A 16,705-nucleotide genomic window follows, 5' to 3' on the forward strand; every position below is an offset into this window, starting at 1 on the left:
ATTAACAGATGCCCACTGAATATTTTACTTTTAACTGAATCTGCATAAACACATATAAGTAAATATTGCTTTAATTATAAAGCCTTAGCAACTGAAATCAGCCCTGACTATGGATATTTCTCTTGGCCTTTCTAGTTTAGGTGCTCAATAAATACACAGTAACAGACTATATATCTCACCATTTTTTTCAATACCTTTATTACATTTAGCTGAAGACTAAACGTGATTTACTGCTTGACACAGAAACTACATAATGACTTCTTTCTCTAGTGAAATGAATTAAGTGCTACCTTAAGACAGATTATTATAAAGGGGGTTCAGACATAGTGAAATAAACTAGATTAATTAATATTATAGAAACTACAATGTACCATGTAACTTTTTCTTCACTCAATATAGACAACACAGGTAAGCATTTTGCCAGAGCATTTGCTGCTGAGGCAAGACACAGATTTCATACATGTATATATGTAGGTATAAATGTATGTTTTGCATGTGTACATGTGTGGGTACATGCGTGCATGTGCACATGTATAAGCGTGTGCATGCTAAAGAGGCCTTAGGAAAATTATTTTTTTCCCTACTCCTGGCCAAAATATGGACCCAATTCATATGTAAAAAAACTTCCCGGGGACTTCCCTGGTGGCACAGTGGTTAAGAATCCGCCTGCCAATGCAGGGGACACGGGTTCGAACCCTGGTCCAGGAAGATCCCACATGCCGCAGAGCAACTAAGCCCGTGCGCCACAACTACTGAGCCCATGTGCCACAACTACTGAAGCCCACATGCCTAGAGCCCGTGCTCCACAACAAGAGAAGCCACCACAATGAGAAGCCTGCGCACCACAACGAAGAGTAGCCTCTGCTCTCCACAACTAGAGAAAGCCTGTGCGCAGAAACAAAGACCCAACACAGCCAAAAATAAATCAATAAATCTAAGAAAAAAAAAAAACTTCCCTGAATTTTCCTAACGTTCAGCAACAGAAAAGCTAGAGATGCACAAAGACTGATTTTAAATAATAACAATAAATATTCTCCTTCAGAATTCTGTCACGTGTCAACAAAAACTTTTTTTTACAAATTATCCCCAAAAGAAAGCACCCTTTGACAATGCTTCATTTCACATATTTTATTGAAGAAGGGTTGGAAACTGAAGTCCATGTGTTATGTAAGCAATAAAGAATTACTCTTTTTAAGCACTAACAGCATTTGGAAATTACAGCTTGCCTTAACTCCAGTAGAATTTACACACTACATTTAAATGCCTAATTTAGGTTGTTCTATTATTTGTTCGTATGTTTTTAATCAACAAAATTATGCCTTTTCCTCTGAACACCAAAATTATGTTTGGTCTAAGATAAATAAATTACTTGAGTTTATTATATGTAACAGGTACATATAAAGATTTTTAAATTAGGGGTTTTTTCTTTTTAATGTTTAGCTGTACAATATACAAGACCCTTGGAAAAGGTAGGTAATCCCGGTAGTGTTATATACAAAATATAATAAGCATTTTTTTTAAGATTTTTTTTTTAATGTGGACCACTTTTAAAGTCTTTATTGAATTTGTTACAATATTGCTTCTGTTTTATGTTCTGGCCTTTTGGACACGAGGCATGTGGGATCTTAGCTCCCCGACCAGGGATGGAACCCGCACCCCCTGCACTGGAACGCATAATCCTAACCACTGAAACCCCAGGGAAGGCGCGTACAAAAATATAATGAGCTTTTAAAATTAAAATACGAAGGTGCCTATCAAACACTTTCTTCCTCTTTAATAGTACCAGAGGCCTCTCAGTGGGTTACTTGCTCTTCATCATATTGATCAGATCAAGAGCTTGAACAGTTCCTATCAGACTCTCATTCATTCGCAATCATTCACTAAGCTGTACTAGATGCAGAGATAAAAGATGAAAAGACTCAAGTGTCTCTGAAAGATCTGGCCGTCAATCCAACTTGACCTACTTTCCAAGCCTTACTTCCCATGGTTTTCACCTTACCTTTCCTGCTCCGAACAGCTCACAATTCCATCACCTACTTTCTTATAGTCACTACATACTAAACCTCAATGCTCAGTAAATGCAGCCTCTCTTTTCCAAGTCTCACATGCAGTTTAGATTCAGCTTGAAATGGAGAAGTCCCTGAATTATACAGATGCTTCAAAGATTACCGACTATAAGATAGCCTGGAGCCTTACAAACGTTCTCATTTTAAAAGTGAGAAAACCAAAACTAAGTCTAGAAAGGCCAGGGTGACCTGCCCTTAACATATCTAGTTATTTAGAAGCAAAGCCAAACTAGAACACAGGTCTCCTAACCACTCGTTACTTTACGTTGTTCATTCATTCCACCAATCATGTCTGCCTCAATTGTCTGAAATTTTTTTATCCTTGGTTAACCTATTACTGGTCTTTATTTGTGTTCATATAGCCTACATCAGCATGCACGGATGGGGTGCAGCAGGCGTCCCTGCTCCTCCTATAACTGTATCTAAAATTCTCAGTAGGTACATGCACATTCTTCTGGGGATAAGACTCGTATCTTTTGTCAAATCAGGAGTCTCCAAAGGATAAGAATCACTGGACTGTATCAAGTACACATGATACATATATAAAGTTTATGCTGCTGCAAAATATAGATTCAAGGATGATGCGTGTATTCATACATAATAGAAGAATGATAGTTACATAGGGAAATTTAGCCATACTTAAGGCACTATTATGCTTGGTCACTATTATAGAGACCCAACTAAGGTAGCTGAACCATTTGACCCAATACAGACCATCCTCATACAGAATACCTGCCTGTGAAATACTGCACTCAAGCCCTCTTTTCTTTTTCTTCTTCCATTATAAAGCTAAGCATAACATCTCAATATTCATAATTCTGGGGGAAATCACAATATCATCAAATCACATTAAGAAGATACTCGAGGAAAATTTCCTCTAATGTACGTATCTGAAGCAAAATAACATCAGCTAAAGTTTAGGAAATGGTGGTTATGTGACAGAACTGGGTTAAGAGTTTAAGAAACTCACTTTTTCCTCACAACCTCAAGAAGTAGGTACTATTATTATGAGCGGATTTCGGATGAGGGAGCTGACTCAGAAAGGCTGCCAGACACCCTGTGCTCCTCAGCTATAAACTGGAGGAATCAGAATTTGAACCCTGGTCTCTCTGACACCAAAGACTTGCTCTTAAACATCCTTATAATGCTTTGATAAAATACTAGTATTTAATTCTGCACGATGGAAAAAGCTTAAAACACCACTAATCAGAGCTACCCATGAGTGATGGCAGTGTAGCAGGATGGGCGAGAGGAGAGGCCACGCGAAGCTCTGGGCTCCGCATGTTAAATTCGCCCTCTCAAAAAAAAAATCTCAAAATATCTCAAAGTCTACTGCCTTTCTCCTTCCCTTCAAACAGGGTTACTGATCTAACTCCTTAATCAAAGAACCTTTCTACATCATGTCAAAGATCAGTTCTTAAACTGAGATCCCTCTCTCATTATCTGAGTTCTTTAAGCACATTATTTTTAAAATTCTGAACTGGCGTGCTGACGTAGTCTAATCAAGAAAGAATTTCCAAATGTGTTTTCTAAATTCTTACTTTATTGCATACATTGAGCCATCACCTGAGAAAGAACCACCACAGCAGCTAGCAGGGTTATCGGCAATGAGAAAGCCTACAATACCAGGAAAACTCCCAATTTCACAGCAATTTGCTTCTATGAAATCCTTCTCTCTATCCACAATGTCTCTGTGTACATAATAAGTCCTCACTAATGAAGAATGAGGCAGCGTGATCTGTCCAAAATCCGAATAGTAATGATCTTTTTAAAAGCCTTAATATACAAGCAATATTATTTGCCATAAAACTGTTAACTTCTAAGTCCTTTAAAAACTAATGTAAGAATAATTTATTCACTCAACAAAGATGAGCACCCTCTTTACGCCAGCACTGCTCTATTCTACCCTTACTATCCTTACCATTCCATAAACCTTAACACAGCACTTTTAGTGTCACCATGAGCTTCGAACATCAGAACAGCAAGGCCAAAATTCAAGTCTTTCGTGTCTTATTTCTAGTAAGTCTTACTGACAGCCTCAGACAATGTTTTCTTGTGGCATCTTCTTAGCCACCTACTTAAAATGTATAGCAAATTTGCATATTAAAGGAGAACCAACAATTTACTGACAATTCCAGGAAGATAGGAAAGCCATTTTGTACTCAAAATTTATTTTAACAAAGGCCTTCTTACATGACTGAAAATTTCAATATCATCAGCTGGACCTCAAAAATAAGGCTATACCACTATACAAGCAATCCTACTTTTTAGACCAACACACAATTCCTAAAGACTGGCAGAGAGAATCTGGAAAATCCTGACTGCCTATACTATCCAGAAAAGAGTACGTTGTGAATGGATTATTACTCAGCGTCTGTCAAAAGCCTGAATGAGACAACTGATATATGATGGACATCGTCTGAAAGAGAAATTAACTAAACTAATGAATCAAATCACCAGAACGTGTATACCTACATTACTAACGCTTTTCCATTATGTCTGAGGCCTTTATCCAGTTTCTCTAAAATGGCATGTGAAAACTATTTCTCCATCATTTATAAAATGTAAAACGTTTTCTCCATATATTGTTAATGTCATTTTACATGAGAATTCAAAGGCTTATTCATCATACAAGAGAAAAGTCTGCTTCTCCTGATTAACTGCTATACTTCCTTTCACCAATCAATACCAACTATAATTAGTCCTGTATCCTCTTTTGCTTTGACTGATAAAATATTAAAAAAAAAAAACTTTACTGACATGCGGACGCTAATTATCCTTGCGCTGAGCTTCTCATCTAATTCCCTCCACACTCTACCCCTCGACCTTCACCACTATCTTCACTGTCCTCTCCAACATCCGTCTATCTTAAGACCATCTCAAATCCTTTCTCAAAGGAGACAAATAATAAAACGCATACATCCATCGGGCTTTGAGAATGAGCTGAACTCTTGAATGTCCAAAATGCAGAGCACAAGGATAAATCACTTGGCTCCAACTTAACTATTTACACAAGTTAAACAGGGACCTGACCAGTACCTTCCTCTGACATCCAACAGAGCAGAACATGACTCCATGATGGACCAACTGAATGAATTCAGTTACTTGCCAAACACTGGTGGGAACTGAGATCATAAAAACAAGTAAATCCTGGGCCTCAAGAAGATTAAAGTCTTCTATTAATAAAAAGTTCCTATTTGTAGGGAAGTATAACCACCTGGAAAAACCCTGAGAAAACTCATACTGCAATAAGTCTGAGTCTAGTGTTCTGATGATCTAGAAACAATCCAACCACTTCCGGGTATACCCAAAAGAAGCAGAAGCTGGGGCTCAAGCAAGTATTTGTATACCTGTGTTCATAACATCACTCACAAGGCCAAAAAAGTACAAGCAACCCAAGTGTCCATCAAGGGATTAATGGAATAGCAAAATGTGGTGCATACATATAGAATGAAATAGTATTCAGCCTTAAAAAGGAAGGCTATTCTGACACATGCTACAACATGAATGGATCTGGAAGAAGCTACGCTAAGTGAAACAAGCCAGTCACAAAAGGACAAATGTTGTACGATTCTGCTTCAATTAGGTTCCAAGAGTAGCAGATTCATAGAGACAGAAAACAGAATGGTGGTTGCCTGGGCCTGGGAGGAGGGTGGAATGGGGAGTTAGTGATTAATGGGTACAGAGTTTCAGCTGAGAAAGATGAAAAAGTTCTGGAGATGGATGGTGGTGATGGCAGGCAAACAATGTGAACGTAATTAATGCCACAAAGCTGTACACTTAAAAATGGTTAAAGTGGTACATTTTGTTATATTTTACCACAAAAAAAGTTAAAAATCTTAATTATTCAGATAACCAAAGGTCACCTGAACATTTAAGACAGAGTTCCATTCATTAAACAAGTATTAACTAAAAACTTACCTGCAAGTTACACAGGTTTTTTCCCTAAAATCCACTTGGAACAGCAATGCAACGTAAGGAAGACAGCCCACATGCAAAGATTTTTAAATCAAACCATGATTCAATCCTGGCTCTGCCACTTCTAGATTCATAACTCTCTGAGTCTTAGCTTCCTTGCATGTAAAATAAGACAATACCAAGTCTGTCTCAGGGTCACGGTGAGGATTAAATAAGAACACACATAAAAGCACCTGAAACATCTTGGCACACAGTTAAGGAGGAACTTCTTAAGAATAAATGTTTTCCCTTCTCTCCTTTGCCACAAGTAATGACCACAGGATGTTAGGGTCACAAGGGAGAGAATGTTGATGAAATACCTATTTTCTCAAACGAAACAAGCATCTCACACATCAGACAGTGACAGAGAATAAATCTCTCAATGCCATAAAAGTCATCCTCCTTTGAAGACAGCACTACACTGAAAGTACTACCCACTATATACTACCACAAAATCACTATCAAATAAGAACCATGAGCCACATCAAAATAAAATGTCTTCTAAATCAAGACAATAAAATTCAGCAATGGCAAAACCACCTCACTTTACAACACATACACAGTGCCACAGATATAATACAGTAGACAGAACTTAACCTTTAATCATGAGATGACAGCATAAAAAGTAAAACAAGCCCTTACTGAAATAACTACAGGAAAAGAAGGTCTTTTCTCCCCAAATTAAATGTGCTCATCTTCTTAAAACAGCATTTTGATGCCTTGAGTAAGTCCATTATCCAACACTGCCATTTAAATGTTCATAAAGATCATATTAAAAGCAATCTTTGTAGTGTTTCTAATCTTTAAAGTTTTATAAACTATGTCCTAAAATAAAATTTTGAAATAATTATATATGTAAGTATATACAGCATATATTACATATAATATACATATGCCACAGATAGCTACTAGCTAGCTTTAAAGACAACACTTTGCAAAATAAACTGATTATGGCAACCTAGTTCCCAAAGATATTAATACTAAAATTACTATTCACTAGCAGCCTCCTTCAGCATCTTGTACCATCATCCACCCTCTAATAAATTATTGGAGCTCTGGGTTAAGATAGGTATTTTTATTTCAAAAATTTAATGTTTGCAATCGAGTTAACCTTTTATTGAAGCACATTTTTTAAAAGTATTTTCCGAGTGACTCCTAATTTGTACCCTTTTCCATTCACTGAGTGTGCTGCATGTGAAAAAGAAGCAACACGAAGACAACTGAAAATCAGAATTGTGAAGATTCAGAAAAGTTAAAGACCAAAGCACGTCAAGAAGCAAAGACTTCCAAGTAATATTCTTTAATCAGATGAGTATTTTTTAAACCGTGATAGTCAAAACAATAGACTTATCATCTGGGTTAAGTAACGTGTCCCCATAAGCATGACTTTCTTCACAAAAGCACTGACTAAACACTCTACAGCAAGGAGCCCCACTCATCTCTGTCTTTGCAAATCTTCAGGCCATTAAAGATACATTAAGTGGTCTGTTAGTTCTGTACTGCGGGCAAAGCTATGGGGCAGCTCAGCTTTTCTGGAAAATCTACAAAAAATCTGCCGTGCCAACTTAAAACATACACTGATTTCCCCAAAGACTGAAAACCCTCAAGAAAGCCTCCTTTGCAGAGTCCAGGAGTGCTGGCACAAAAACACCGGAGAGGAGGGGCTTAAAGATGGCCTCGGCCACCCGTCCCTGGGGACCCAGATCTGGTCACCTGCCAATAAACACGAACAATCCTCGCCGGGCGCGCCTCAAAGTCTCGCGCTTTCCTGCCAGCGCGGACGGCCCGGCTTCCTTTCCTCCCGCCCCCTCGAAGGTGTCCACCCAGGAGGCCCAACGCGGCCACCGCCACCAAGCAGGCTCCCGAGGATGCTCCCGAGACGCGGCGGTTGACTCCGTACCACCGTCGTGTGCGTAACCGGACCTGTCAAACCCCCACTCTCCGCGGGCCGGGAGCGACCTGCGAGGACCCGCTCCACTCCGGGAGCGGAGGCGCCCGCGTCCCCGTCCCCGTCCGGTGCCAGGGCGATCGCACAAAGTCCCTGGGAAGCACCGAATCAGGATGGGCGCTGGGGTCGGGGAGGCGCAAAGCCCGGCGGCGTGGACGTCCGGCCCACAGGCCGCGTCGCCCGGGACCAGGCGAGGCCGCGCCATCTGTCCGCGCGAGTCTCGCCACCATAGGCCCCGGGCCGGACGCCCACGCGGGCCTCGAAGCCCAGGCAGGCGCGGGGCCAGGCGGGGCCGCTCCCCGCCCCGGACACAAAGCGGCTCCGCGGGATCCCGCCTCACCTGCAGCACGGGGCGCCGCGGGCCTTCGAGAACCATCGGACCCCGCTCCGGCGCGCGCGTCACAGCCCAGGCCTCCCGGTGCCGCCCGGCGCCGCCACCGCCGCCGCCATTTCCTCCCGCTCGCCGTCGCCTCGTCCCCGCTGTCAGGTTACTCCATTCACCTGGGCCTGAAGCAGCCTGCGCCGCGCTGCGCCGCGCCTCCGCCGCGACCCCTCCCGCCGGCGCTTGCGGAGACTGCGCAGCGCCCTGCTCGCCCGCAGCCCGCGCACGGCCTGCGGCAACTGCGCACAGCGGCTTGGAGAATCCGACCGGCGTCCGCACCGCCCCCTCCGCGCCCCCACGCTCCACTCGCCCCGCGCCGGCATGAGAGCGAGCCTGTGATTGGACAGAGTGCGGCGGTGAAAGGTTAATCCCGGCCCCCCAGCCACTCAGGAGCCGGGAGACAGTGGACGCGAGCGGCGGAGGCCCAGGCGGTGTTTGCGGCCCAGAGCCGGGAAGGTACCCGGACGTTCCACTGCCGGCCGCTCGGCACCTTCGCCACCATCCCGGGCCCGCGCTGCGGGGTCCGCTGCGGGGTTGCGGACGCTCGCTTGAGTCGGCAGAATCTGCTGGCTCTCGGAATTCGTCCGCCTGCATTGTTGCCCCTTCTGGCACCCACGGCCCCCTAAACGAGGCCCTTCCCCATGGTCGTAATTGTTGTGCGCAGGGCTCGGATTTCCTTTCGCCGCCCCCGCACCTTTTTTAAAGGACCGATCCCCTCGCCTGCTTTTCCCCTGCGTTTGTGGTCCAGGGCCCTCCGCATGTGGGGAGACAACTAATCCCACCCCCCCCAGCCCCACCCCGGAACAGGGATAACCAGAAAATGAGATGGGGGCAGCGGCCCCATTTATGTAAATTGTTCGTTTGCATAGGTCAGAACAGTGTATTTTATCTTGCAGCTGTGAATTAAAATATAGAGATCCAGTAAGTGAGTGGCTAAAAGAAAATGCTATTAATTTATCCCCAAATGTAGGCCTGTCTTCGGATGACTCACCTGATAGATTGCTTTACTCCAGGTGAGGTATGGTAACAGCAACCATGCTTCTGCTAAGAGTTAGCCCTTAGCACATACTACGCGCTAGACATGTCTAGAGCGGCGCTGGTTCATACAGCAGCCACCAGTTCCGTGTGGTTATTGAGCACTTCAAATATGGCTAGTCCTAGTCGAGATACGATAGCTGGAAATCAGATGTATGTGTTCTTTACCACAAAAGAATGTAAACCATCTCACTAATATTTATCATATTGATTACGTTTTGAAGTGATAGTATTTTTGACATATTAGGTTACATATGGGTTTCATTTTTTTTTTTTCAGTGTAAATACTAGAAAGTTTTTAATGTCTTTTGTGGCTCGTATATATTGCTACTGGACAGGCTGTTCTAAGCTTTGATTGATATGTGGACCCTGTGAGTAGATGCTGTGATTGCCCCCCATTTTAACAGATGAAGACAATTCATAACCTCCAGCAAGTAAGCTGCTAATAAGTGAACAACTGAAATTTGAACCCAGGCGGTCTGGCTTCAGGGCTGGTATATTCAGTCACTAGAACGCCCACATTTTGTTCATATATTTACTGTGAATTGGCAAGACGTTTCACATAAACAGAATGTTCATGGGCAAAATTAGGAAGTAGTCAGAATGTACTTGGCGGACCTCCATAAAAATAACTTTTCTTAAGTATATACAGCACTTATATTGCACTGTAGGCAGAAGACCTCCCCAGTAATATAAATAAAGCCTTTTTGGAGATAATCCTTTATGAGAAGGATGGCCTCTTAGGGTGGGAATAGGCACTGGGGTTCACTCCAGTGGAAGTTTGTGGGCAGGTAAAATTTCCATCCCCTCCTACAGTCGTCTCAATCTGTCAAGACTAGCTGAGCTTCTCCATCAACAGGTTTGTCTGATTTTCAACCATTTTTTGAATTTTTAAAAAGAGAAGTACATATGTATGGTTCATTAATTAGAAAGCATAAAAAGGTATACAGTAAAAAGAATTCTCCCCACACCTGTCCCCATGCTCCAAACAGGTAACCACTGTTTCTTGCTCCTTCTCCTAGAGAATTTTTTTTTGCAGTACAAGCCAAGACATTCCTCATTTACAAAAGTGGTAGTGTGCCATACACATTTACTATACCTTGCTTTTTTTTCTAACTGTATATCAAGAATATATGTCTATAGCAATTTATACAGAACTCCTCGCTACTTTTTTCAGTCCCCATAACATTTAATGGCAGGGATATGCCCATAGTTTATTTAACCAGTTCTCTACTGAAAGATGTTTTGACTTCCAGTCTTTTGCAATTAAACATTGATCCTCTTGGACCTGATTCACTATATGGTGTGAGGTATGAATCCAGTTTTTTTTTTTCCAGATGGCTACATAGTTTGCCATTCATTGGCCATTTGTTGAAGAGTTCACTTCTAGATTCTGTGTTTTCTTCCAGTGGTCTATCTATTCATGCTCCAGTTGCTGGTTTGTTTAAATCTGTAGACGTAAAACCTTGTAAGGGATAGTGTTTCACACTTCGTTTGGATCACAAGAAATCTTAGAGCTAATATTTCAGCACATGTTAAGCAACAGTACAGTACCACGTGGTATGCGTTTTCTGTGGGCTAATTTTTTATTTTCCCTTTTCCCTGATTATTTCCACAATTTGTTTTATTTTTTGTAGAACAAGCCAGGATATAAATATACCTTCGTTTAAGACTCTATTTGCATGTAACAGAAACCAACCTGAAGTAGCTTAACCAGAAGGGAAGAATTTATCATAAGGATGTAGGAGCTTCTCACAAAAGCTGCGAGCAGGCATACAGCTGCACCTTAGCAAAAGGCTAGAACCAGGAGTTGGAAAGCTTCCAGGAACCCAGAAGGTACTCTCAGTGTCCTTCTTCTGTGATTATTTTCTGTGTGCCTGTCTCATCTGTGCATCCCTCTCTAGTGACTGGTTCTCTCTACTCTTCTATCTACACAGGAGAATATAGGCACCCCCATATTCAGCTAGGAAGTCAGCTCAGTGTGGGCGTCAGAGCCCAAACAAGCGGGGGAGTCGGTCCAGCAAAGTCAGGTGACTTACCATGTACAGGGAGACTTCACAAAGAAAAACTACGTTAAGAATAAGGCGAGGGCTTCCCTGGTGGCGCAGTGGTTGAGAGTCCGCCTGCCGATGCAGGGGACACGGGTTCGCGCCCCGGTCCGGGAAGGTCCCACATGCCGCGGAGTGGCTGGGCCCGTGAGCCATGGCCGCTGAGCCTGCGCGTCCGGAGCAACGGGAGAGGCCACAACAGTGAGAGGCCCACATACTGAAAAAACAAAAACAAAACAAAACAAAAAAGAATAAGGCGAGCCAGATTTCTCACTGTTGAAGAAGGGGGTTAAAACGCAGAAAGGGGAACAGCAAGAAGGCTTGAGTGATTGGATCAGAATTGGAAGTATTGATGTGAATTCAAAGTTTTCAATATATATAGATATAAAAATAAATATACATGTGAAAGCATCATATATAAATAAGCCTGGAACACCTTATTGTGCTAGAAAGTATGAAAATGCTCAAGGAATGATGGAGAATTTCAAAAGGACAAAGCAGTCAGCTTGAAGGGGCTCCCAATGGCCAAATATGGGACAATTTTAGCATCAAAATTAATTATGATAGTAAGAGATTCTATCCCATGGAGTAAAATAGAAGCCGTGAGTCCACACTGATGTTTTTTAAATGAATAATATAATAGGGGGAAAAGATAACTCTTGCTTAAAGTAGATCGCAACTAATAAATTTAGCAGGAATAATGGAATTAGAAAATCACCATTTGACAATCATCAGACAAGAAGTATCGGTGTTTGCTAAAGTTAGTGGGTAAAAGTTGAACAAAGAATGAGATCTTTACATAGGTTCAAAGCATCTCCCCATAAAATTCTTATTTAAAAAATGAGAACTTTACAAAAGAGAATCTAGCAGATACCACCTTACTCAAGTATTCAAAGTTAACTGACATACAAGGAGTCTCAGACACACACACCCCTAGTGCCATGTGGTGTAGCTACAACAGGGGGCTTACTGAGGGAAACTTACATGCAGACAAGTGGCAGGATGCACACAATCCCCTGAACTTTCCTTATGACACAGCATAGTCCAGGCATAGCTGTCGTGTGTGTACCATGGTCAAGTTTCCAGGCCACAGTTCCAGCAGGACGAGGCCTGCCTTAGCCAGCAGCCAGATGGACAGACAGAGCCAGAGCCCAAGACAGAAAGCGTGCCCCACGCCCACACTGCATTAATATTTATATGTTAGCCTAACTGGGGTTAGGGAATTCCTAGTTTCTCTAGCAAGGAATACATCAAGGGAAACCCCGTGTCCAGTGCAATAAGCATACCAAGGGCAAAGGTCTGCTCAGAGGGTCCTAGGAACAGCTTTGCCTACCCAGCCCAATGTCTTGTCTCCCCACAGCCCTGCTCAGTGCAGCTCAGCCAGCTCTCACCTCTGCTATGAAAAGAGGGAAGGAAACGAGTCTCCAGAGACATGCAGATTTGTCTCTGAGCATTAATGTCACAAGGGTTGGGACAAATCGACACCTGGTGCTATAGCATCACTTCTGCAGTATTTCTGCCAAAAATGCATATCTTGAATCTTAATAGGAAACATCAAACCCAAATTGAGAGAGAGTTTACAAAATGACTGGCCTATAATCTTCAAAAATTTTAGATTATGAAGGTCAAAAAAGGACTAAAAACAGTTTCAGAATGAAGGAAACTGAAGATACATGACAAGTACAAAGTGTAACCCTGGTTTGGCACTTTTTGCACTAAAAGATATTATTGGCATCACCGGTGAAAGGTGAATGGAGTCTCTGGTGAAGGGCATATGAGAGTTCTTTGTTCTTATGTATTAGTCAGGGTTCCCCAGAGAAACAGAACCAATAGGATATAGGATAATAGATGGATGGATGGATGGATAGATCCATTGATCGATTGACAGACAGATAGACAGACATAAGAGGAGATTTATTGTAGGAACTGGCTCCATAATGCAGTTATGGAGATGGAAAACTCCCACAATCTGCTGTCTGAAGCTGGAGAATCAACAAAGCTAGGGGTATAATTCAACCTGAGTCCAAAGGCCTGAGAACCAGGGGGCTGTTTTTGTAAGTCCCAGAGTCCAAAGGCCCAAGAACTAGGAGCTCCAGTGTCTAGGGCAGGAGAAGGTAGGCGTCCCAGCTCAAGAAAAGAGAGGGAATTTGCCTTTCCTTTGCCTTTTTGTTCCTTCCGGGCCCTCAACAGATTGGATAATGTCTACGCACATTGGTAAGGGTGAGGGGTCTCTTTACTCAGTCTACTGAATCAAGTGCTAATCTCTTCCAGAAACACCCTCACAGACACACCCAGAAACATTGTTTTATCAGCTCTCCAGGCATCCCTTAGGCCAGTCTAGTTGACACATAAAATTAAACATCACAAATTTTTTGCATCTTTTATGTTTGGAATTATTTTCAAATAAAAAGTGAAAATTAAAAGCAAGGAAAACTGTAGAAAGTTCTAAATAATTTGCAAAAGACCTTCTAGACCTAATACATGAGTTCACCAAGATCACTGGATACAAGGTTAATATGCAAAAATCACTTGTATTTCTATATAGCATCAGTAAAGAATTGGAAATTGAAATTTTAAAATATCACAGTGATCAAACACATGAAGTATTTGGGGATCAATCTAACAAAACATGCACAAGTTTTACATTGAAAAATACAAAACATTGATGAGAGAAAATAATGAAGGCCTAAATAATTAGAGATACCATGTTCATGGACTCAGTATTATGAAAATGTCAGTTCTACCCAAATTGATCTATAGATTCCAATCAAAATCCCATCAGGCTTTTTTCGGGTAGAAGTTTACAAGTAGACAAGTTGGAAGATGCAACTACCAGATTTCAAGACTTACTATGAAGCTGCGGTAATCAAGATAGTATGGTACTATCAATGGAAAATAACAGAACATCTCACACACACACACACACACACACACACACACACACACACACACACACAAAAGACCCATAGTCAATTGATTTTTCCCAAAGATGGATAGGCAACTCAATGGAGAAAGGATAGTCCTTTCAACAAATAGTGCGGGGACAATTAGACATTTAAAGACAAAGAAGAAGGAGAGGGAAGAGTAGAGGGATTGGAGAGGGTAAAGAGGAGGAGGAGGAACTCAAATGGATCATTGGCTTAAACGTAAAACCTAAAAGGGTAAGACTTCTAGAACAAACCATGGGAGAAAATCTTTGTAACCTTGGGTTAGACAAAGGTTTCTTTGATACGAAAAAACTGTAAACCAGAAAAGTTTTTCAATTGATAAATCCGACTTCTCAAAAGTTTAAACTTCTGCTCTTTGGAAGATGCTGCTAAGGAAATGAAAGGCAAGCACAGACTGGGAAAGATAATTCTGAAGTATGTACCTGATAAATTATTTGTATACAGAATATATAAAGAATTCTTACAACTCAATAATAAAAAAGACAACCCAACTAAAATAAATGGGCAAACTATTTGAACAGAAGCATTATCTGTGAAAATATACAAACAGCAAAAACATAAAAAGTTCCTCAACATCATTAGTCATTAGAAAAATGTAAGTTAAAACTACATCGCGGGGCTTCCCTGGCGGCGCAGTGGTTGAGAGTCCGCCTGCCGATGCAGGGGACACGGGTTCGTGCCCCGGTCCGGGAGGGTCCCACGTGCCGCGGAGCGGCTGGGCCCGTGAGCCATGGCCACTGAGCCTGCGCGTCCGGAGCCTGTGCTCCGCAACGGGAGAGGCCACAGCAGTGAGAGGCCCGCGTACCCAAAAAAAAAAAAAAAAAAAAATTACATCGCGTACCTACTAGAATGGCTAAAATAACTAACCTATGGCTAAAAGGACTGACTGGAATATAGAACAATTAGAACTCTCATACGTTGCTGATGCGAATGCAAATAACCCCTTTGGAAGACAGCTTGGCAATTTCTCATAAATTTAAATATATACCTTCCATATAACCTAGCAATCTCACTCCTAGATGTTTACCTTAAAGAAATAAAAACAAATGTCCACGTAAAGACCTGTATGTGAATGTGATTGCACCCTTATTCACAGTAGCTGAAAACTGGCAACAACCCAAATGTCTATCAGTTGGCAAATAGAGAAACAGATTGTGGTTCAGCCGGAGAATGAAAGACTATACAACAGTAAAAAAAGGGACGAGCTATTGATATAGGCAATGACACTTGAATCACAAAAGTATTATGCCAAGTGAAAGAAGCCAGACACAAAAGGTTACATCCTGTAGAATTCCATTTATATGACATTCTGAAAAAGGCAAAACTATAGGGAAAGAAATCACATCTGTGGTTGCTGGGGGCAAAAGGTGAGAAGGAGAGGTTTGACTACAAAAGGGCTCCAGGGAACTGAAGTACTAGTAGCCAGGTAAAGGATAGGAAGCAGTCCAGGTAGAAGGAACAGGATGCCCAAACCCCCAAAACAAGGAGTTATGGCTCATTCAAGGAATTGAAAAGTCCAGTATTGACCCAAACAGAGAGCAAGAGATGAGAGATAGGAAAATGGCACCAGAACACAAAGGGACGTGTGTATCATGTTGAAGATTTACTGTTTCATAGAAAAGTTCTTAAGCCAAAGGTGATGTGATCAGATGTACATTTGAAAAAGTTAACTTCATTCAGCCAGTGTAGAAAATGCAGAAGAGCAAAACTGAAGTGTTTGTTTGCAATAGTGTGAAAGATGTGGTGGCTTTGATGAGGTTAGGCTTAATGGGAGAGAGATGTAGCTGAATTAGACATATTTGGGAGGTAAAAATGAAAGTGTTTTACTCTCCTTTTTTATAGTTGTGGTTTCAAGGCCACCAAGGCTCTATTTTCTAGAAAGTTGAAGGTGCAATTAGAACGCTGCCAGGCAGTAGAGCTTTTCCACCTGACCAAAAAGCCTTGCTAACTGTGATTAAGATTGGCAGTCTTTGTCACAGGATTAAAATTTTGTTGTGATTTTGCTCTGTTTTTAACAAAATACTTAAAACAGTTAAACATGAAACTTAATCTACTCAAATAGCATCTTCAGTTAGAATAAAATGTGGGAAAAAAAATATACCAGTTGGGGCACATTCAGTGTCTTTTTCCTTGCCCCAGGTCATAATTATATCATGCCTCTCTTTAGACTTAAGTGAAATTAACTCAGTATTTCTTGGCATCTCCTTTTTCAAGTTGACTTTTACTTCCATGATGTCTTTTGCCTTCACATCAGTACTGAATCCCTGAGGCTTGTTTAATTTAGAACTAAAGAACCTTGACCTCCAGAGTATGCAATCTTT

General features: G+C 41.7%; 1 protein-coding gene across 5 annotated transcripts in view; it reads right to left on the reverse strand.

The window, feature by feature from the left end:
- Window positions 1–9,241, reverse strand: part of DICER1 (dicer 1, ribonuclease III) — a 69,880-nt gene extending 60,639 nt beyond the window's left edge. For all 5 annotated transcript variants that reach the window (XM_024758392.1, XM_024758382.1, XM_024758401.1 and 2 more), the window contains exon 1: window positions 8,312–9,241. The gene's annotated coding sequence lies outside the window, so the exon portion shown is untranslated. The remainder of the gene's footprint in view (window positions 1–8,311) is intronic.
- Between the last annotated feature and the right edge of the window lie 7,464 nt (window positions 9,242–16,705).

Source organism: Neophocaena asiaeorientalis, unplaced genomic scaffold, assembly GCF_003031525.2.
Source record: "Neophocaena asiaeorientalis asiaeorientalis breed wild unplaced genomic scaffold, Neophocaena_asiaeorientalis_V1.1 scaffold476, whole genome shotgun sequence".
Classification (NCBI taxonomy): Eukaryota; Metazoa; Chordata; class Mammalia; order Artiodactyla; family Phocoenidae; genus Neophocaena; species Neophocaena asiaeorientalis.